The following is a 24,234-nucleotide window of genomic DNA, read 5'->3' as shown; positions in this document are numbered from 1 at the left end:
TTTTTTTTTTTCCATCTAAGGAATTTCTTACTAGAAAATAACTCTTTATTAGTGAACGTACAGGTATTGAGAAGATTTTCTGCTGTTGGCATTGCAATGTCTAAAAGTCAAGGGGGAAGAAAATGGAAATAGTTACATTTATGAACACATTTTGTTTTAATATTAATTCATATTAATTATTTTGTTTTGGAGAACACATTTTTCTGTAGGCATAATCATTTTATTCAATCCTGACTATGTAATTTCTATGTTCATAGATTAGCATAGAGAGTAATACAATCTTAGTATTTATTATTCTGTTTCTAAAAAGACTCTCAAGTTCCCCATCACAAGATATTTGAAAAAAAGTTCTGGTTTCTAGAAAGTACTAAAATATATGAAAAATGGTAATCTTTCACCACATCTTGAATACAAACTACCAGATACTAAATGCATTTGACACTTTTTAATGCCATTTTAAATACTCTTGGCCCATCTTATCCCAGCCACAGTATGGTGACCTATTCCACACAGATTTGGATCTTCTCTACTCAGGAGTAACAAATGCCTTTCTCAGGTCAGCACCTAAGACTTCTCACTTTCTGCTAGAAGGAACCCACTGGACATTCCAAGATGAACAATAGGAGATGTGGGAGGTAACTCTTGGAGCCAGAATTGGCTGAGAGCTGATGGACAAACGCTTCCCCCTTTAGTCACAGGGGAACACAGTTCTGAAATACAATTAGTAAGGTCCTACCAGATGGAGCTAGAGTTGCCACTAGTGATGACTAATTTCCTCTCCCCATTTTACTCTTTCTGTCTTTTACTCTTTCTCAAATCAACTACTGAATGCAAGTCTCTGTCTCAGGCTCTGCTTTTGAGGAACCAGATTAAGACACTCAAATAACTACATACCAGAACAAATAATGCTTGTAATTAGGAGAGAGTACATAAATTGTTATAGTTAGTGTATTTTTCGGTGTTGTGTGCATTTTGCTATATTTTACTCACTTAAAAATAAATACATTTTGTACAGTAAATTTCAATTATTCAGAACATTCAATTAAGCATGCCATTCCATTTCTCATTCATTTTGGATAAAAATATATTTTAAGAAGAGGGTACACTTCAACATTGTCTACTCATTCCTAGACATCTGGGGAATATTATAGAGTGAGATTTACTCCTGATAATTTTGGTATGGGCCCCACATCTATGGAGAATGGCAAACCTGTTTAATTCATGTGAAAAATGTGTGAGGAGAGGGTAAGTGAATTACAATTATGTCCCAAGTTTCAGATGCAGAGAACTGTAAATCCAGTAGTCATTTCAACTTATGAGTTTCTCTTCAAAAAGAAATCACCAGTTACTCTATAAGTTAAATACTGTAAATGTCAAAGTAGGTTCATTTTTATTATGTTCTTGGATTTCTATAAATCCAGGGGGGAGTATCCAGTTATGTATGCCAGTTACAATTACACACTCTTGTATTAGGTTGCACAAAAAATCAGAGAGACAAAAGAATCCTTTACCAGAAAGTCAACCTGTCTGAACAAAAATGCAGGAGCAATTCAGCAGTCAGAGGGACCAGGAGTAAATGTGTGCCACACCTACTTAAACCGATGGCATATTTCTGTCTAATTCTTTATGTCTGCTTTCCAGAGGCTAATTTTTATTCAACATGATACCAGTAGAGTTTGATTTTGAGCTTTGTGTGGTTGGTAAAATATATCAAACCATATTAAGATTTTGGAAGATAACTAAACTACTATAACTCTACTGGAAAAATGTTAATTCCTATATCTTAAGAACTAATTATTTAGAAACCCTACTTTGCTCACAGACTTTCTTCTTCCTTTGAGGTTTTCCTTACTAATGCATGACTTTTTTTTTTAAGGTATGATTAACACTACAAAAGTTACAGCTTTATTCTGATATGGCCTCAGTACCTAATTCATTTTTGAATATATCTTTATTGGAGTATAATTGCTTTACAATGTTGTGTTAGTTTCTGCTGTACAACACAGTGAATCAGCTATATGTATACATATATCCCCTTATACCCTCCCTCTTCAGCCACCCTCTCACCCTCCTTATCCCACCCCTCTAGGTGGTCACAAAACATCGAGCTGATCTCCCTGTGTTATGCGGCTGCTTTCCACTAGCTATCTATTTCACATTTGGTAGAGTACATATGTCAATGCTACTCTCTTACTTCGTCCCAGCTTCCTCTTCCCACCCGGTGTCCTCAATTCTGTTCTCTACATCTACGTCTTTATTCCTGCCCTGCCACTAGGTTCATCAGTACCGTTTTTTTAGATTCCATATATGTGCATTAGCAATGCATGACTTTCTAAAGAGAAGAAATGTTTTTGAGCTAGAACTTACATTTAATACTTGTATTATTTCAAAGCTTAATACAGTAACTATCACTTGGTTAGGTGAAAGACAGGTACCACGAATAGGGAAATGACTTAAGCTGTCATTGTTTTCGACTGAGTCACTGCTCTGGCAGTCTGTGTGTCCTTCCTTTTTAAAATTATTTTAAATTTAGCATCTTTATTGGAGTATAATTGCTTTACAGTGGTGTGTTAGTTTCTGCTGTATAATGAAGTGAATCAGCTATACATACACATATATCCCCATATCTCCTCCCTCTTGCATCTCCCTCCCACCCTCCCTATCCCACCCCTCTAGGTGGTCACAAAGCACCAAGCTGATCACCCTGTTCTGTGTGGCTGCTTCCCACTAGCTAGCTATTTTACATTTGGTAGTGTATATATGTCCATGCCACTCTCTCACTTCGTCTCAGCTTACCCTTCCCCATCCCGTGTCCTCAAGTCCATTCTCTACGTCTATATCTTTTTTTATTTTATTTTACTTTATTATTATTATTTTTTTAAAACATCTTTATTGGAGTATAATTGCTTTAGAATGGTGTGTTAGTTTTCTGCTTTATAACAAAGTGAATCTGTTATACGTAAACATATGTTCTCATATCTCTTCCCTCTTGCATCTCCCTCCCACCCCCCCCATCCCACCCCTCAAGGTGGTCACAAAGCACCGAGCTGATCTCCCTGTGCTATCCGGCTGCTTCCCACTAGCTATCTATTTTACGTTTGGTAGTGTATATATGTCCATGCCACGCTCTCACTTTGTCACAGCTTAACCTTCCCCCTCCCCATATCCTCAAGTCCACTCTCCAGTAGGTCTGTGCCTTTATTCCCGTCTTGCCCCTAGGTTCTTCATGACCTTATTTTTTTTCTTAGATTCCATATATATGTGTTAGCATATGGTATTTGTTTTTCTCTTTCTGACTTACTTCACTCTGTATGACAGATTCTAGGTCCATCCACCTCACTACAAATAACTCAATTCCAGTTCTTTTTAAAGCTGAGTAATATTCCATTGTATATATGTGCCACATCTTCTTTATCCATTCATCTGTTGATGGACACTTGGGTTGCTTCCATGTCCTGGCTATTGTAAATAGAGCTGCAATGAACATTGGGGTACATGACTCTTTTAGAATTATGGTTTTCTCAGGGTATATGCCCAGTAGTGGGATTCCTGGGTCATATGGCAGTTCTATTTTTAGTTTTTTAAGGAACCTCCATACTGTTCTCTATAGTGGTTGTATCAATTTACATTCCCACCAACAGTGCAAGAGTGTTCCCTTTTCTCCACACCCTCTCCAGCATTTATTGTTTCTAGATTTTTTGATGATGGACATTCTGATCAGTGTGAAATGATATCTCATTGTAGGTTTTAGTTGCATTTCTCTAATGATTAATGATGGTGAGCATTCTTTCATGTGTTTGTTGGCAATCTGTATATCTTCTTTGGAGAAATGTCTATTTAAGTCTGCTGCCCATTTTTGGATTGGGTTGTTTGTTTTGTTGAATTGAGCTGCATGAGCTGCTTGTAAATTTTAGAGATTATTTCTTTGTCATTTGTTTCATTTGCAAATATTTTCTCCCATTCTGAGAGTTGTCTTTTGGTCTTGTTTATGGTTTCCTTTGCTGTGCAAAAGTTTTTAAGTTTCATTAGGTCCCATTTGTTTATTTTTGTTTTTATTTCCATTTCTCTAAGAGGTGTGTCAAAAAGGATCTTGCTGTGATTTATGTTATAGAATGTTTTGCCTATGTTTTCCTCTAAGAGTTTGATAGTGTCTGGCCTTACATTTAGGTCTTTAATCATTTTGAGCTTACTTTTGTGTGTGGGGTTAAGGAGTGTTCTAATTTCATACTTTTACATGTACCTGTCCAGTTTTCCCAGCACCGCTTATTCAAGAGGCTGTCTTTTCTCCACTGTATATTCTTGCCTCCTTTATCAAAGATAAGGTGACCCTATGTGCATGGGTTTATCTCTGGGCTTCCTATCCTGTTCCATTGATCTATATTTCTGTTTTTGTGTCAGTACCATACTGTCTTGATTACTGTAGCTTTGTAGTATAGTCTAAAGTCAGGGAGCCTGATTCCTCCAGCTCTATTTGTCATTCTCAAGATTGCTTTGGCTATTAGGGGTCTTTTGTGTTTCCATACAAATTGTGAAATTTTTTGTTCTAGTTCTGTGAAAAATGCCAGTGGTAGTTTGATAGGGATTGCATTCTATATGTAGATTGCTTTGGGTAGTAGAGTCATCTTCACAATGTTGATTCTTCCAATCCAAGAGCATGGTATATCTCTCCATCTATTTGTATCATCTTTAATTTCTTTCATCAGTGTCTTATAATTTTCTGTATACAAGTCTATTGTCTCCCTAGGTAGGTTTATTCCTAGATATTTTATTCTCTTTGTTGCAATGGTAAATGGGAGTGTTTTCTTAATTTCACTTTCAGATTTTTCATCATTAGTGTATAGAAATGCCAAAGATTTCTGTGCATTAATTTTGTATCCTGCCACTTTACCAAATTCACTGATTAGCTCTAGTAGTTTTCTGGTAGCATCTTTAGGATTTTCTATGTATAGTATCATGTCATCTGCAAACAGTGACAGCTTTATTTCTTCTTTTCCAATATATTCCCTTTATTTCTTTTTCTTCTTTGATTGCTGAGGCTAAGACTTCCAAAACTATGTTGAATAATAGTGGTGAGAGTGGGCAACCTTGTCTTGTTCCTGATCTTAGTGGAAATGCTTTCAGTTTTTCACGATTGAGGGTGAGGTTGGCTGTGGGTTTGTCATATATGGCCTTTATTACGTTGAGGAAAGTTCCCTCTATGCCTACTTTCTGGAGGGTTCTTATCATAAATGGGTGTTGAATTTTGTTGAAAGCTTTCTCTGCATCTATTGAGATGATCATATGGTTTTTCTCCTTCTATTTGTTAATATGGTGTATCACATTGATTGATTTGTGTATATTGAAGAATGCTAGCATTCCGGGAATAAACCCCACTTGATCATGGTGTCTGATCCTTTTAATGTGCTGTTGGATTCTGTTTGCCAGTATTTTGTTGAGGATTTCTGCATCTATGTTCATCAGTGATATTGACCTGTAGTTTTCTTTCTTTGTGGCATCTTTGTCTGGCTTTGGTATCAAGGTGATGGTGGCCTCATAGAATGAGTTTGGGAGTGTCCCTCCCTCTGCTATATTTTGGAAGAGTTTGAGAAGTATAGGTGTTAGCTCTTCTCTAAATGTTTGATAGAATTTGCCTGTGAAGCCATCTGGTCATGGGTTTTTGTTTTTTGAAAGATTTTTAATCACAGTTTCAATTTCAGTGCTTGGGGTTGGTCTGTTCATATTTTCTCTTTCTTCCTGGTTCAGTCTCGGCAGGTTTTGCATTGCTAAGAATTTGTCCATTTCTTCCAGGTTGTCCATTTTATTGGCATAGAGTTGCTTTTAGTAATCTCTTATGATCCTTTGTATTTCTGCAGTGTCAGTTGTTACTTCTCCTTTTTCATTTCTAATTCTATTGTTTTGAGTCTTCTCCCTTTTTTTCTTGATGAGTCTGGATAATGGTTTATCAATTTGTTTTATCTTCTCAAAGAACCAGATTTTAGTTTTATTGATCTTTGCTATCATTTCCTTCATTTATTTTTCACTTATTTCTGCTCTGATCTTTATGATTTCTTTCCTTCTGTTATCTTCTGTTTAACTTTTGTTTTTTTGTTCTTCTTTCTCTAATTGCTTTAGGTGCAAGGTTAGGTTGTTTATTTGAGATGTTTCCTGTTTTTTAAGGTAGGATTGTATTGCTATAAACTTCCCTTTTAGAACTGCTTTTGCTGCATCCCATAGGGTTTGGGTCATCATATCTCCATTGTCATTTGTTTCTAGGTATTTTTTGACTTCCTCTTTCATTTCTTCAGTGGTCACTTGGTTATTAAGTAGTGTATTGTTTAGCCTTCATGTGTTTATATATATATATTTTTTTTTTTTTTTGCGGTATGCGGGCCTCTCACTGTTGTGGCCTCTCCCACTGCGGAGCACAGGCTCCGGACGCGCAGGCCCAGCGGCCATGGCTCACGGGCCCAGCCACTCCGCGGCATATGGGATCCTCCCAGACCGGGGCACGAACCCGTATCCCCTGCATCGGCAGGCGGACTCTCAACCACTGCGCCACCAGGGAGGCCCATGTGTTTGTATTTTTTACAGATCTTTTACTGTAATTGATATCTAGTCTCATAGCATTGTGGTCAGAAAAGATACTTGATATGATTTCATCTTTCATAAACTTACCAAGGCTTTATTTGTGACCCAAGATATGATCTATCCTGGAGAATATTCCTTGAGCACTTGAGAAGAATGTATATTCTGTTTTTTTAGAAGGAATGTCATATAAATATCAATTAAGTCCATCTTGTTTAATGTATCATTTAAAGCTTGTGTTTCCTTATTTATCTTCATTTTGGATGATTTGTCCTTTGGTGAAAGTGAGGTGTTAAAGTCCTGTACTATGATTGTGTTACTGTAGATTTCCCCTTTCATTTATTGTTAGTATTTGCCTTATGTATTGAGGTGCTCCTATGTTGGGCGTATAAATATTTATAATTTTTATATCTTCTTCTTGGATCAATCCCTTAATCATTCTGTAGTGTCCTTCTTTGTCTCTTGTAACAGTCTTTGTTTTAAACTCTCTTTTGTCTGATATGAGAATTGCTACTTCAGCTTTCTTTTGATTTCCATTTGCATGGAATATCTTTTTCCATCCCCTCACTTTCAGTCTGTATGTGTCCCTAGGTCTGAAGTGGGTCTCTTGTAGACAGCATATATACGGGCCTTGTTTTTGTATCCATTCAGCCAGTCTGTGTCTTTTGGTGGGAGCATTTAATCCATTTACATTTAAGGTAACTGTTGGTATGTATGTTCCTATTCCCATTTTCTTAATTGTTTTGGGTTTATTATTGTAGGTCTTTTCCTTCTCTTGTGTTTCTTGCCTAGAGAAGTTCCTTTAACATTTGTTTTAAAGCTGGTTTGGTGGTGCTGAACTCTCTCAGCTTTTGCTTGTCTGTAAACGTTTTAATTTCTCCATCAAATCTGAATGAGGTCCTTGCTGGGTAGAGTAATCTTGGTTGTATGTTTTTCTCCTTAATCACTTTAAATATGCCCTGCCACTCCCTTCTGGCTTGCAGAGTTTCTGCTGAAAGATCAGCTGTTAATCTTATGGGGATTCCCTTGTGTGTTATTTGTTGTTTTTCCCTTGTTGCTTTTAATATGTTTTCTTTGTATTTAATTTTTGGTAGTTTGATTAATATGTGTCTTGACGTGTTTCTCCTTTGATTTATCCTGTATGGGACTCTCTGTGCTTTCTGGACTTGATTAACTATTTCCTTTCCCATGTTAGGGAAGTGTTCAACTATAATCTCTTCAAGAGTTTTCTCAGTCCCTTTCTTTTTCTCTTCTTCTGGGACACCTATAATTCGAATGTTGGCACATTTCATGTTGTCCCAGAGGTCCCTGAGACTGTCCTCAGTTCTTTTCATTCTTTTTTCTTTATTCTGCTCTTCAGTAGTTATTTCCACTATTTTATCTTCCAGGTCACTTATCTGTTTTTCTGCCTCAGTTATTCTGCTATTGATTCCTTCTAGAGAATTTTTAATTTCATTTATTGTGTTGTTCATCATTGTTTGTTTGCTCTTGAGTTCTTCTAGGTACTTGTTAAACGTTTTCTGTATTTCCTCTATTCTGTTTCCAAGATTATGGATCATCTTTACTGTCATTATTCTGAATTCTTCTTCAGGCAGACTGCCTATTTTCTCTTCATTTATTTGGTCTGTGGGGTTTTTATCTTGCTCCTTCATCTGCTGTGTGTTTTTCTTTCTTCTCATTTTGCTTTACTTACTGTGTTTGGGGTCTCCTTTTCGCAGGCTGCAGGTTCGTAGTTGCCGTTGTTTTTGGTGTCTGTCCCCAGTGGCTAAGGTTGGTTTAGTGGGTTGTGTAGACTTCCTGGTGGAGGGGACTAGTGCCTGTGTTCTGGTGGATGAGGCTAGATCTTGTCTTTCTGGTGAGCAGGTCCACGTTTGGTGGTGCATTTGGGCGTGTCTTTGGCATTATTATGATTTTAGGCAGCCTTTCTGCTAATGGATGGACTTGTGTTCTTGTCTTGCTAGCTGTTTGGCATGGGGTGTCCATCACTGTAGCTTGCTGGTCGTTGAGTGAAGCTGGGTCTTGGTGTTGAAATGGAGACCTCTGGGAGATTTTTGCCTTTTAATATTATGTGGAGTTGGGAGGTTTCTTGTGGACCAGTGTCCTGAAGTTGGCTCTCCCACCTCAGAGGCACAGCACTGACTCCTGGTTGGAGCACCAAGAGACTTTCATCCACACAGCTCAGAATAAAAGGGAGAAAAAATAGAAAGAAAGAGGATAAAATAAACTAAATTAAAATAAAGTAAATTAAATTATTAAAATAAAAAATAATTATTAAGAAAAAACTTTAAAAAAGTATAAAAACAAAAAAGAAAGAAAGAAATCAAACAAACAAACAAACAAAAAAAACGGACGGACAGAACCCTAGCACAAATGGTGAAAGCAAAGCTATATAGACAAAATCACACACAGAAGTATACACATACACACTCACAAAAAGAGAAAAAGGGGAAAAAAATAATATATCTTTGCTCCCAAATGTCCACCTCCTCATTTTGGGATGATTCGTTGTCTATTAAGGTATTCCACAGATGCAGGGCTCATGAAGTTGATTGTGGAGCTTTAATCCACTGCTCCTGAGGCTGCTGGGAGAGTTTTCCCTTCTCTTCTTTGTTCACACAGCTCCTGGGGCTCAGCTTTGGAACTGGCCCCGTCTCTGTGTGTAGGTCACCTGAGGGAGTCTGTTATTTGCTCAGACAGACGGGGTTAAAGGAGCAGTTGATTCGGGGGTTCTGGCTCACTCATGCCAGGGGAGGGAGGGGTACGGATGCAGGGATAGCCTGCAGCGGCAGAGGCCAGCTAACGTTGCACCAGTCTGAGGCATGCCGTGCGTTCTCCTGGGGAAGTTGTCCCTGGATCATGGGACCCTGGCAGTGGTGGGCTACACAGGCTCCTGGGAGGGGCGGTGTGGATAGTGACCTGTGCTGGCACACAGGCTTCTTGGTGGCTGCAGCACCAGCCTTAGCACCTCATGCCCGTCTCTTGGGTCCGCGCTGATAGCCATGACTCACGCCCCTCTCTGGAGCTCCTTTAAGCAGCGCTCTTAATCCCCTCTCCTTGCGCACCAGGAAAAAAAGAGAGAAGAAAAAGTCTCTTGCCTCTTCGGCAGTTCCAGACCTTTTCCCGGACTCCCTTCTGGCTACCGTGGCACATTAGCCCCCTTCAGGCTGTGTTCATGCTGCCAACCGCAGTCCTCTCCCTGGGATCCGACTGAAGCCTGAGCCTCAGCTCCCAGCCCATGCCCACCCTGGCGGGTGAGCAGGCAAGCCTCTCGGGCTGGTGAGCGCTGGTCAGCACTGATCCTCTGTGAAGGAATCTCTCTGCTTTGCCCTGCACACCCCTGTTGTTGTTATCCTCTGTGGCTCCGAAGCTTCCTCCCTCTGCCACCGGCAGTCTCCCCCCACAAAGGGGCTTCCTAGTGTGTGGAAACCTTTCCTCCTTCACAGCTCCCTCTACGTGGTGCAGGTCCCATCCCTATTCTTTTGTCTCTGTTTTTTCTTTTTTCTTTTGCTTTACCCAAGTACGTGGGGAGTTTCTTGCCTTTTGGGAGGTCTGAGGTCTTCTAGCAGTGTTCAGTAGGTGTTCTGTAGGAGCAGTTCCACGTGTAGATGTATTTCTGATGTATCTGTGGAGAAGAAGGTGATCTCTGCATCTTACTCTTCCACCACCTTGAAGCTCTGGTAATTCTATTTTGAGTTTTTAAAGGAAACTCCATACTGTTCTACATAGTGGCTATATCAATTTACATTCCCACCAACAGTGCAAGAGGGTTCCCTTTTCTCCACACCCTCTACAGCTTTTGTTGTTTGTAGATTTTCTGATGATGCCCATTCTAACTGGTGTGAGGTGATACCTCACTGTAGTTTTGATTTGCATTTCTCTAATAATTAGTGATGTTGAGCAACTTTTCATGTGCTTCTTGGCCATGTGTATGTCTTCTATGGAGAAATGTCTATTTAGGTCTTCTGGCCATTTTTGGATTGGGTTGTGTTTGTTTTTTTAATATAGAGCTGCATGAGCTGTTTATATATTTTGGAGATTAATCATTTGTTCATTGATTCACTTGCAAATATTTTCTCCCATTCTGAGGGTTGTCTTTTTGTCTTATTTATGATTTCCTTTGCTATGCAAAAACTTTGAAATTTCATTAGGTCCCATTTGTTCATTTTTGTTTTTATTTCCATTACTCTAGGAGGTGGATCATAAAAGATCTTGCTGTGATTTATGTCAGAGTGTTCTTCCTATGTTATCCTCTAAGAGTTTTATAGTGTCCGGTCTTACATTTAGGTCTCTAATCCATTTTGAGTTTATTTTTGTGTATGGTGTTAGGGAGTGTTCTAATTTCATTCTTTTACATGTAGCCATCCAGTTCTCCCAGCACCACTTAGTGAAGAGACTGTCTTTTCTCCATTGTATATCTTTGCCTCCTTTGTCATAGATTAGTTGACCATAAGTGAGTGGGTTTATCTCTGGGCTTTCTATCTTGTTCCATTGATCTATGTTTCTGTTTTTGTGCCAGTACCATATTGTCTTGATTACTGTACCTTTGTTGTATAGTCTGAAGTCAGGGAGCCTGATTCCTCCAGCTCCGCTTTTTCCCCTCAATACTGCTTTCATTATTCGGGGTCTTTTGTGTCTCCATACAAATTTTAAGATTTTTTGTTCTGGTTCCATAAAAAATGTCATTGGTAATTTGATAGGGATTGCATTGAATCTGTAGATTGCTTTGGGTAGTATAGTCATTTTCACGACATTGATTCTTCCAATCCAAGAAGATGGTATCTGTTTGTATCATCTTTAATTTCTTTCATCAGTGTCTTAAAGTTTTCTGCATACAGGTCTTTTTTCTCCCTATGTAGGTTTATTCCTACATATTTTATTCTTTTTGTTGCAATGGTAAATAGGAGTGTTTTCTTAATTTCACTTTCAGATTTTTCATCATTAGTGTATAGGATGCAAGAGATTTCTGTGCATTAATTTTGTATCCTGCAACCTTACCAAATTTATTGATTAGCTCTAGTAGTTTTCTGGTGGCATCTTTAGGATTCTCTATGTATAATATCATGTCATCGGCAAACAGTGACAGCTTTACTTCTTCTTTTCCAATTTGTATTCCTTTTATTTCTTTTTCTTCTCTGATTGCCATGGCTAGGACTTCCAAAACTATGTTGAATAATAGTGGTGAGAGTGGACATCCTTGTCTTGTTCCTGATCTTAGAGGAAATCATAGGCAGAACATTCTATGACATAAATCACAGCAAGATCCTTTTTGACCCACCTCCTAGAGAAATGGAAATAAAACCAAAAGTAAACAAATGGGACCTAATGAAACTTAAAAGCTTTTACACAGCAAAGAAAACCATAAACAAGACGAAAAGACAACCCTCAGAATGGGAGAAAATATTTGCAAATGAAGCAACTGACCAAGGATTAATCTCCAAAATTTACAAGCAGCTCATGCAGCTCATTATCAAAAAAAAAAACAACAACTTAATCCAGATATGGGCAGAAGACCTAAATAGATATTTCTCCAAAGAAGATATACAGATTGCCAACAAACACATGAAAGCATTCTCAACATCATTAATCATTAGAGAAATGCAAATCAAAACTACAATGAGATATTATCTCACAGTGGTAAGAAGAACCATCATCAAAAAATCTACAAAAAATAAATCCTTTAGAGGGTGTGGAGAAAAGAGGACCCTCTTGCACTGCTGGTGGGAATGCAAATTGATACAGCCACTATGGAGAACAGTATGGTGGTTCCTTAAAAAACTAAAAATAGAACTACCATACAACCCAGCTATTGCACTACTTGGCGTATACTCTGAGAAACCATAATTCAAAAAGAATCGTGTACCCCAATGTTCATTGCAGCACTAGTTACCATAGCCAGGACATGGAAGCAACCTAAGTGTCCATCAGCAGATGAATGGATAAAGAAGATTTGGCACATATATACAATGGAATATTATTACTCAGCCAGAAAAAGAAATGAAATTGAGTTTTTTGTAATCAGGTACATGGACCTAGAGTTTGTTATACAGAGTGAAGTCAGTCAGAAAGAGAAAAACAAATACCGTATGCTAACACATATATATGGAATCTAAAAAAAAAATAAAATAAAAGGTTCTGAAGAACCTAAGGCCAGGACAGGAATAAAGACGCAGATGTTGAGAATGGACTTCAGGGAACAGGGAGTGGGAAGGGTAAGGTGGGACAAAGTGAGAGTGTGACATGGACATATATACACTACCAAATGTAAAATAGCTAGTGGGAAGCAGCTGCATAGCACAGGGAGATCAGCTCTGTGCTTTGTTACTACCTAGATGGGTGGGATAGGGAGGGTGGGAGGGAGATGCAAGAGGGAGGAGATATGGGGATATATGTATATGTATAGCTGATTCACTTTGTTATAAAGCAGAAACTAACACACCATTGTAAAACAATTATACTCCAATAAAGATGTTAAAAAAATTTTTCAAGATTCATTTCAGGTATCCTGGATCTAAATTGGCAAGATGAATCTAGAACTCCTCTAAATAAAATCTGTTGGGGTCTGGTCTACTAACAGCCTCTTTTGATCGAGTCTCAGTCATTCTACATGGATCTGGCAGGTAGTCCAGGCAAGTAACGGAATTGGCCCACTGGATGGAGTGTCTTAGTGTTAAGCATTTAAAATTAGTGCCTGACTATCAAAAATAAGCAATATAAATTATTATGTTTTTCCTTTTATAGTGATTAGAAAATAAGGATGATTCATTTGGAAGAACATTCTTGTTTCACAGATAATTCTGTGACAGTATGTGTTGTGTGCCCTATTGATAGCAAGTCCTTTAATGCAATGACTATTAATAATCTTTAAATTCTCTTAAAGTATCTGGACTGGGCTTCTGTGGTGGCACAGTGGTTGAGAGTCTGCCTGCCGATGCAGGGGACATGGGTTCGTGCCCCGGTCCGGGAGGATCCCACATGCCGCGGAGCAGCTGGGCCTGTGAGCCATGGCCACTGAGCCTGCGCGTCCGGAGCCTGTGCTCCGCAACGGGAGAGGCCACAACAGTGAGAGGCCCATATACCGCAAAAAAATAATAATAAAAAAAAAAAAAAAGTATCTGGACTGTGTCTAATAGTTTTATCATTCAATAATGTATATATTTCAAGCTTGCATTTGAAAAATACTTAAAGAAAGAGAACATGTCTCTGGGATACAGTAGACTTAAAAAAAATGTCCTCTATTAGTTATCAAAGAATGATTGGTTAAAGTTGGTTAAAACATGGTACGAATGAAGCCATGCAGTGTCTCAGGATCAAGCCACATGAAAAAACTGTGTTCTACTAACATCATTTATATCTCAGTGTTGCCCAGCTACACACAAATGAATGCTAGGCCAGAGCTTCATTCCTCTTCTTGTAAAACCCTTAACAGTGTGTCAGGACCATCATCCTTGTGTATGAATTTCTATTACTGTCACATAATTTGAGTTTTTACTTTAACCAGTTATGATTTAGCATAAGTATTTAAAATATTTTTCATGCTTAATCAGTAAATGGTTAAGTGTAGCAGTAGGTACAAGGCATTTTTCTGTAGGAAATAATAAATATTTTTTTAAAACAAGGTAAGTCATATCCTTAAGTATGCACATTAAAGTTATGAGCATTCAACTTTATAAGGCATTTCATTAAAATCATCACTTCAGCTTATGAGGCATTTCTTTGTTTTTACAAAGAATGACTTAGATTTTTCCTTCCAAAGCTTCCAGGAGAGAAACACCATGTGGTCATCTTTGCAGTTTTGTAGTTGGTAGATCTAGTCTAGTGTTACATTTTCTTCTTAGCTGTTGGCTTGATAGTTTATGGCAGTGACACTCAAGTGCATCATGCTGTGAGGTCAACTTGTTTGGTGAGATAGCACTTGCATTGCTTTACTTGTTCTTTTCTTTCTTTCTTTTTTTTTGCATTAAAGTTTGCAAAGCATTAAGTATCACATGTATGTTCTGGGGTTTTTTGCATTAAAGTTTGCATAAACATTAAGTATCACATGTATGTTCTGCCTGTTAAGCTATAAAATAACAAGATCATGTAAGCATGATCTTATAATTTATAAAGGAAATAATTTATAAAGTACTGATTGTGTTAACTAATCTTAACTATTGAGGTTATCATCTCTATTTTTAAAATAATGTGATATTGTTTAAGGATAAAGCATAAGTGAATATAAATTCAGGGGTTTGGGAATGCATAAAAACTTTCACCACTGAAGTCAGTGGTATTAGGTTAAGAAATTTGTCATTTGAGAGATTTTCCTGGAAACTATTCTATCATGGGCAGGGGAAAACTATTCCATCAAAGTTTTTTCTAGGCTTTATGCCTGGTAGTCAATTTGAAAATTCTCTGATCTAGTAAGTTTAGAATTGATGGAGAAAATACTTATTTCTCACTGAAGAATACACTGTAAATACTGATTGCTAGTACCTAGGAAGATAGTAGCAGTGTCATTTCCCTGGAATTCAAGAGTGAGTGGAAAATTAAATTGCATGTTATGTTCACAGGTCTTAATAATTGAAGCACTCTTTGCATCTTAAATCTGGGGATAGCAGTCCCTACTAGCAGCATACATGTGCCAAACTTGCCATCAGCCTTCCTCAGTTGGGGTTCTGTTGGGGAATTAAGCTCTAAAGTCCTAAGTGGCTTTTGTTTTAATGAAACTTCTCTTCTATGCATCTGGAACATCTCTATTATGCACCGATGATACACAGTTTATGCATATCATTATTCTATATGCCCTCTTTCTAGGCATAATCATACGGGAACACTGGTATTGTATTCAGGCATTCATTGTAACTAATAGCACTGGCCAGTGATGTCTTTTTCCTCTATGTTAGCAGCTTGTATGAAAATGAAATCCACAACATTGACATACTTAGGAGCAGGCGCTAAGCAACCAAACTAACCAGGCAGCATAAGAAGGTCAGGCTATTCAATAAGATGCTATGACAGCAACCTTGGCTACCTAAATAAGCTTTCATAAATCCCTAAACCAGAGACCCATTTATGTGGTGACTAACGAAGGTTCATAATCTCTTTAAGAGCTGTCTTAAATGTGAGCTTTGTGTTAACTCACTTCATTGTGGTTTTGGAGGCCTGGCCCAGTCGGCTTCTGAGTTTGATCTTGCACATGTGAAAGCCCAGTCAGTTTCAAGAGACGTCTAGCTTCTGATGAGAAGTGAAGGAGGAGAGATAGGTAGTTTCTAGGGAACAGGTAGAGGCTAAGACAGTACCAAAGCACTGCATGTACTTAAGAGTATTACACTTATCAGTCACTGCTCTCCATAAACTTGTCGGATGGCATTGTAATAAATAAAACTACTGAGGAAAACCATAAGGCTAGGAAATACCTCCCAGAAAGTCTGTTTTCCTGGGATCCTACATAATGTTCTTAAATTTTGGAGAAATACCAGGAATATAATGCTGTTTCTTTACTATGTGAGTTCATGTCTTTAGCAGATGAGTTTCCAAAAATATATCTTTGGTGGTTCATTCTCTGTTAATCAGAGAACTGCTTTATTTCTCCGTGATTAAAGTAGCTGTGTGAGAAGGAAGGCTCTAAGACAAAGCATCTAATATAACCCGAGGAGAGTCACATTTCAACAACATGATGGATTTTTATCCAGGAGAAGCATGTTCAGGTTTTGCTTTTTGATCCTTTTGATGTTCCAGACAAACGAACACTTGGACTACATTTTTTTTTTCCACAAACCTTTAGTCCTTCCTGTAGGGATAGGATACTTTTCTGCCCTTGATCAAATTTGTTGTAACAGAGAACTGATAGCTTAGCTTAGATGTGCCAGTCATTGCCTATACATTTATCAAGATCAGGGAGACACTGATTATCCTGGGAATGGAGGACATGTGTTACTATCTTTTAGAAGCCATCTTTCACAATATTGTTATGTGACCAAGAATAAGAATTAGATTAGATATAAGAGAGAGATTAAATCCATTAAAGGCCTATCAAGAAATAAGTTTGATGTTAAAGGTATTCAAACTCAGTTCTTGAATTTGGGAGTCTAGATTCTTAAGACATCCAAAAGAACTGAGAGAGAAATCATGACCCACAGAACAAGCCATAAGTGTTTGAGCTTAAGGCTGCCTTGTTTTGCAAAGAAATGTTATTTGCGACCATGATTGCTTTTTTTGAAAAAAATCTATCATTAAATAAAGTTTAATTTCAAGAATACAAGGATGATTCTATATCAAAAACTTGATTAACAGAGACCTTGATTACTTTAACAGTGGTTAAAAATAATTACCATTATCTATGAAATGATATTTAAAGAGAGAAGTATTGTTTTCATTTGCACAGCAAAACACCATATTCAAATTAAAAGATGAAAATCATTCTGTACCATACATAAAAATCTTACCTGAAAATCTAAATGAAGAAGAATCTATACATAAAGACCTAGTTTTGCCCTTTAGCTTCTGATGTAAAATGGTTTCGATCCTATACCAAAATTTTGCTGCATTATTCATATAACAGGATTTAAACTTAAGCACAGCATGTGTTATCACTTTTCCTTTGGCTCGGCTGCAGAACAGAAACAGACAAAGAAATTATGCTTTTATTACTGAGCCTCTATCATTCTTAGTGGAGTCATTCTATCCTTTGTTAAGCAGAACTCCTAGCAGTTTTCTAGTTTCTCCAAAGGGAGTGGAAATGGCACTTTATTGACATGGTGAACAGCAAAGAGAGTGGGATTTAGACTCACAGGAACTGAGTTTGTACTCTAGATTCACCATTTCACATTCATATTCAACCATCTACCCTGTTGCAAAAGGCTTGAACAATATCTTCCTTGTCTGTTCAATTTTGTATGGTGCAATTTGTGCTTTGACAGCCTGGTGGTGGGAACAATTTTGACATGTTTATTGGGGGAATAATAGCAATCTGTATGGATATAAGTGTTGAATGAGGATGAGGGTATGAGATGAGGTCAGAGAGAAGCAAGGCCGTTCCAGGTAAGGTTATGTGCACTATGTAAGAAGTGTGGAATTTGTGGGAAACTGCCAGAGGATATTAAGGAAGGGGATGATGGCCTCTTCTAATTCATTTTGATTGCTGCATGCAGTTTGTATAATAGTGGAGCAAGTGTGAAAGCTGAAGATTAGACAAGTTGATGCAATAATCTAGATATGATTGCTTGGGTTCAGACTATAGTTTTTTACTTATTAAATATGTGACCTTGGCAAGTCACTTAACCTAACTTTGCTTCAATCTCCTCCTCTGCAAAATGAGAAACTAATATGTACATACCATATAGGGTTGTTATCAGGTTAAATGAGTTAATATAAGTTCTCTGGGTGTTCTGGTTGAGAGCATGGATTATTTAAAAAGGAACCAAGAAAATTAAATAGCACAAGTTCTAGTTTTAGGAAGAGGTATATTCCAAAGCATATTAGCTTTTCTATTTGAGATTGTGGTTATTATTTTTCCATATCTATTGCAGGTTACATCTTCCTCACCAGTGTTTGGATAAACATCTTTGCTGATAGAAAATAACTGTAGAATTAGGAAGGTAAGGTAAAAGAGTGAAGCTGGTTGGGTGTAAATACATATGTATACATTTGTGTGAGTGTTAGGGCCTGCTGCAAACAGTGCAACTTCAGTGTCAGAATATTGTTACTATGTGGGAATGTGGGTCACATGTTGTTAGACCTTTTGATTTTTTTTAACGCATTCTGAGAATCCTGCTTTTATGTGAAATTTTCAAACTTTTACATTTAATCCGCAATTCTAAGCAAGATTTGGCACATTATCTACTAGTGTGCCACTCCTGGGTCAGACATTTTATATGTGGCTCTCCTATCTTATCCATTCTTACGTTGAAATGATCTGATTTTAGATTTGCTTTTTGACTTTGTGCCTTCAAATAAAAAACAACCCCATTTAACCTTTACCTGATACTCACCATCAGCTGGAACTCTTGGTTCTGGTTTAATAATTTTCCAACAGACCTTGAATACATGTTTTCACATTTGAAAATGCTAGTGGTTTTGAAGCCTCAAATTTAACCTTTCGATTATATACTATGCAAAGATATTCTGTTGAATATGAGATATGAAGGCAAAGGAAAATTTTATTCTCTGTGCCTCTCAGTCTGTTTTACATACCTTACTTGGGCAACATGAGATTTGACATACTGTCTTCTCAGTCTGGATCCATGAAATGTTTAATTTATCTGTTAAACAATAAAATGAATAACTTATGCTTTTAATTTTTTAATTTTAAAGTTTTCATTGTGAAGAACTTCAAATATACCTCAAAATAAATAGAATAGTATAACGTACCCCATGTACCCATCATTCATCTTCACCAGTTATCAATCAAGGAACAAACAGTTTCATTTTACTACTATCCACATCCTAGGGATCAAATAACTCCTTAATATCATCAAATACATAGTGTTAAAATTTCCCCAGATCTCATTTAAGAAAGAGATACAATGTGTGTTAAACATGTGGGTTTTTTTTGAAAATTACCTTTATACTAGCTCAATTAATTCACAAATATCCTTAAATCAGTAAATTGTGTGGCAAGGTGAGGCAAAAATATTTGCGTCCTAACAGCGTGATAGGTAAGAATATTCATTTTGGAGAGATAAATTCAAAAGTCCAACGGATAGAGTTTGTCTTCCATGTTCAGCCTCCACTGAACATCAATGCCATAAAACTAAACAGAAGTGTCCCGAGAAGGAGGAAATATTTCTCTCTCCATTTTTTTTCTTTTGTACTATGGAAGCCTGCTTTTCACCTCTGGACTGCAAACCATTTCCCCTGATCTTTCAGTTATGTGCTACCGACGGGTTCAAAGCAGGATATGTAGAAATCTCTCAGAGAAATCTCACATAAGAGTCATTTTCTCAGCTGTTCTTGATCTTAACCTAATGATGATTTCTCACAGCGGGACCTTCACAGAGGAAAAGATAAAACGTTGCACTGTCCATGGCTTTTACTTCGGCAAAGATAGTCCTTCAGAAACAGTGACTCATTTTTGGCATCGCAAAGATTTAATTTATATTTTCCCTCTTGCTCCAAAGCAATTAGAATATGTTAATTTATTCAATAAATATCTATTGAAATAAAACTACTAACAAATTAGATGGATCCATACTTTCTTGGAGATTCAATGAAGGAGACAGATAATAAGCAGACCAAGAAATAAATATATAAATATGATAATTTGAGATAGTGTTAGGTGATGTAAAATATGTAAAATGATGTGATGGAGTGATTCAGGGAATATTACTTGAATGATAAAATAAGATCTCTTTCAAGAGGTGACATTTGATTGAGACCTGAAAGATGTAAAGTTGACTATCAAGGGGAGAAGAATATTCTCTAAGGAGTGAACAGCAAGTGATATAATCCTAGGTAAAAATGAGATTAGTATATTTGAGGGATAGAAGCAAAGTTGCTGTGACTCAAGTAAAGTGAGCAAGGGAGAGTGTATAAGCTGAGGTTGCCCAGGTAGATAGAAATGTGATTACAGAGAGCCTATTTGGCCATGGTAATAAGTTTGGATGTTATTCCTAAATATAGTGAATGGAGGAATCCTGACAAGATGGTAACTTAATTATACTGTATTTTTCTTCTATTCTCTATTCCAATCTGCCACTCCTGGGGCCAGGTGGAATTGGGTTTTATGGGAGTCCTAGAAACAGGAAGGTGATGAGGAATTTATTTTCCACAGGTCAAGGAAGAACCTAGAGAATAGTATGAGTCCTGTGCAAGGATAGAATCAAAACAGGTCCTGGGAAGATCTTGGTCAACAGAGGTGCTTGAACACCCAGGGATAAGGTCGACATTGGACTATGTGAGTGTGTTTCCATGGCTCCACAGAAGCCAAGAAGGAACTGAAAAGGGGGCTGAAGCCTCCTTTCTCCTGATGCTAGGGTAGTACTGGGCAGAACATGGGGAGCTGGAAGACTTCTCCTGGGTCCTTGGTTTGGAGACGCAGAAGGCCTGCTGCCCACATTTAGACTACAGGATTTAAGAATAGCTCATGCTCTATCTTGTAGGATTGTCTCCAGTAACAAGACAGTGGCCCGAATAAACCAACAAGGAAAAATGATAATACAAATAAAGAAACCCAGCAGCCAGAGAAAGTAAATAACAGATTAGGTGCTCATCAAAAGGGAACTTCTGGAGAAAACAGCAACCTAACAACAATGGCAAAAAAGCACACATAAGAACATTCAGGTACATCAAAAAAAGACTATGTAGTACTAAAAAACACAATTTTCACGTTAAAAAATTTAGTGAGTCAATTTAAAAAGATGAGTGTCATTCTTGAGATCCAAATTTGTGACCTGTAAGGCCAAAAAGAATAAATACTTTAAATAGTAAAATTTAAAAAGAAGAAAACAATGAGGGAAGAGAAACAAAACTCTTAGATCATGATTCCAGTAGTGGCTGTAAATAATAGGATCTTGAAGAGAGAAAGAGATAGAGGGAAAAAATAATAATAATAGTAAAATAAGTAGTAGGGGGAGATGGTTCTGAATTAAATAAAGATCAAAATCTACAGATTCATAGGGATAGACTGAGTTTTAGGCAGATTTGATGCATCAGGAGAACATTTTTGAATTTTAGCTACAAACTTTAATACTGAAGTAAAAATATGTTGACAGAAGAAATAGAATCATTTCATCTGTAACATTTGAAGGTGGAAGCTGGTGGAATAATATTCTCATACTCTGAGAGAAAAAGCTGACAATTTAACAATCTTATTCTCAGTCAAGGTATAATTTCTCGTTAGAGTAAAAGAAAGTTATTTATGGATATTCAAGAATTCAGTAATATAGCATTCACATATCACAACTGAGGAGAATACATGATTAAGGATTCTAGGGAAGCAAGATATAAAACAGAATTGAGGTCTCAATGGGGGGGAGGTGAAGAGGAGAGGGAACAAATGTTGAAGAAGGAAACCTGAGGGGTGTGTGTACAATACAATGAATGTATAATGGAAATGCTTGCAGCAGAAGCAACAAACTTTAAGAAACAGCCTAACAATAGAACTTGAGGTGCTATTTCACCTATTAGGAATAGGAAAGGAGTGTAGGAGAGGGAGGGGAAACAAGTGCTAAAAAGACTTATCAGGAGTGGGGAATGGGAATGTGAGGAGAGGATACAAATGAAAGTATGTTAAAGGCCTCTCGTCCTTGGGTTGGCGTTTAGGTGAGGAAAATAATGTTTTGATAGGGCTAATAATTTTTTTAATAAAGAAAAATATTCATCTAACTTTGAGTTTCAGGATGGATGTAAACTATTAACTAAGTACACTGAAATTTTCAAGAGAAAAAAATAGAATGAAAAACAGTGAAAATCAGCAAGAATAAGGATAAGAAAGTAAAAAAATAAAATGTTATTTACTTAAAGCAAGATGGAGAAATAAAATCAAGTATATTACCTGCCACAATTAATGAGAATAGATAAAACTTTGTCATTAAAGAATCTATGAAATTGCATTCAAAACCAAAACCTAGTTATCTATTATTTAAAAGAATCGTACTTGTAAATAAAGGGATGAAAGACTGTTGACTATTTTGCTCCTGACTGCAGTGTGCATGTATTTTTTTCCCCTCTTCCATGTTTTCTAAACTTACACTAAAAGGATTCATCAAATCATCTTGTTCAGATAGCTCAGGATTATTTTCCTTTTGCTTACCCTGTGCTCTTGGGTTCTATGGTATTTCTGTAATTACATAACAATGGTGTTGCACAGTAATCTATCATATAGAGCTATATGTATGGAAAATTTTGATCAGTTTTTTAAAGAAAATTATCCTGTTTGCGAAGGCACAATAAAGTTGCATCTTATAGACTACAGGCAATAAAGCTAACACTAAACTTTATTTAGCACAAACCATATTCACATTCCCTGTTCATTTGATCTTGAGAAAAGTCTAGCATATCCAGTAGTTTCACGGATATCATTTTAATGTAAAAGGTTCTGATATATTTAATTTATAAATCTCAGACTGATAGAGTTTTGGAAAACGATAAGAAATGCTTTGTTAATGTGTGTATTCTTATATGGCTTCTCATGGCTTCTCCTGTGTATATTTTTAAAAATTAATGGAATGCACATTTGACAAAAAAAGACCATTGATTATGAAGTTATGAGAAAGAAATGTTATACAATTAATGTGGAACACAATATAGAATCAAAAAATAGATACTAGATTATACACGGACTTAGAATACAACAAGGATGGCATTTTATTTTATCTATTTTTCAAATTAACATTAAAATTTTATTTGGAAAAATGTAATTTAGGGAAGATCTAGGCTTATTTCATGTATGAACGTGTGTACTAACTGTTTAAGTACCATAGGTTTGAGTCCTAAAACACAGAAATTCTGATATATTTTAATTTGTATGATTTTCATTATAAAGAGAAAAAATGTAATGGTATATTTATGATTTTACGTACTGCCTTATCAAATATGTTCCTAGTACAAGGGAACTTCCATTTGATCATGTACTGAAATAATGTGTACTGATGGATGTTAACCAGACCTATTGTGGTCATTTCACAGTATACATGTAGATGGAATCATTATGTTGTATACCTGGAACCAACACAATGTTGACAATGTTAATGTCAATTATACCTAAAAAAAACAAAAACAAAAACTGAAGCCTTTAAAAAATTTTACATATCTGATGACTGGAAGAATTTTGCACACACTGGATTCTAGCTCCTTAATACCAAGATTCATTAATCCCCCTCTACCACAAACTTCCACTGTTGATGCTCATGATGCATTCATCATCATTCTAGGGCCCCAACCCTCTTCCTCATATAACAATGCTAATTTTCTTGTGAGATGCATAAGTTCTAGAAGCTGTCTGTGTAGTAAAGAGTTAACTCAGTAGGCTTAGGGTGTTCAATCCCTGTATATTCCAAAGGAAGGAGTGACCCTTGACCAGCTTCTGAGGGATAACATTTAAGCCCTTGGAGTGTCCTGCCTGAGAAGAGTGTGTGTATACCTGGGCCTTTGGGCCACACCAGATGGTTTATGTTAACACTGTGCTGGATGCCTGTGGGGGATGCCTGCTTTTTATTTGCCTGGGGCCCTGGGTCATGGCATAACAGTTTCACCTTTGGAGGGGCTGCAGACTAAGTAGCTAAGGACAGTCATGTGGACACTCCATGCTTATGTGACTGTCCCCCAGAAATTACCCTGGATGCCCTAAGGCTTGGATGAGATTCACTGGTTGGCAATATTTCATATGTGTTGTCAAACCTTTTGTGAATGGGGACAATAATTATATGCTGCTTATGAGCTGTTACGATGATTAAGTGAGATAATATGTCATATGTTTAGAACAGTGACAGACACTGTTCTAATAAATAAAAGCTATATAAGGGCTTGTTAAATAATTCTAAGGGGTGCATACAGGAAAGCCAGAGTTTAGAATCTGAAAACATATATCAAGTAACAGATTTGGGATGATGAAGTTTGAGCAAGCAACCAAAGGGTCAAAAGACAAAGAAATCTGGAGCAAAAAATAAATAAACACACACACACACACACACACACACATACACATACAAAGTATGAAGTAGAGGGAGTACAAATAGAGAAGAGAGGAGAAGA

The 24,234-nt window shown here is 37.0% G+C and overlaps 1 pseudogene across 1 annotated transcript in view; it reads right to left on the bottom strand.

The window, feature by feature from the left end:
* LOC308627592 (transmembrane protease serine 11C-like) overlaps positions 1-24,234 on the bottom strand; it is a 76,102-nt pseudogene that overhangs the window by 12,602 nt on the left and 39,266 nt on the right. Inside the window, exons 3-4 of the transcript in view lie at positions 18,736-18,803; positions 16,989-17,152 (exon numbers count right to left, since the gene is read on the bottom strand). The product of the transcript in view is annotated as a transmembrane protease serine 11C-like (transcript). The remainder of the gene's footprint in view (positions 1-16,988; positions 17,153-18,735; positions 18,804-24,234) is intronic.

Source organism: Mesoplodon bidens (assembly GCF_964165515.1).
Source record: "Mesoplodon bidens genome assembly, chromosome: 1".
Classification (NCBI taxonomy): Eukaryota; Metazoa; Chordata; class Mammalia; order Artiodactyla; family Ziphiidae; genus Mesoplodon; species Mesoplodon bidens.
This window is presented reverse-complemented; position numbering and strand designations above follow the sequence as displayed.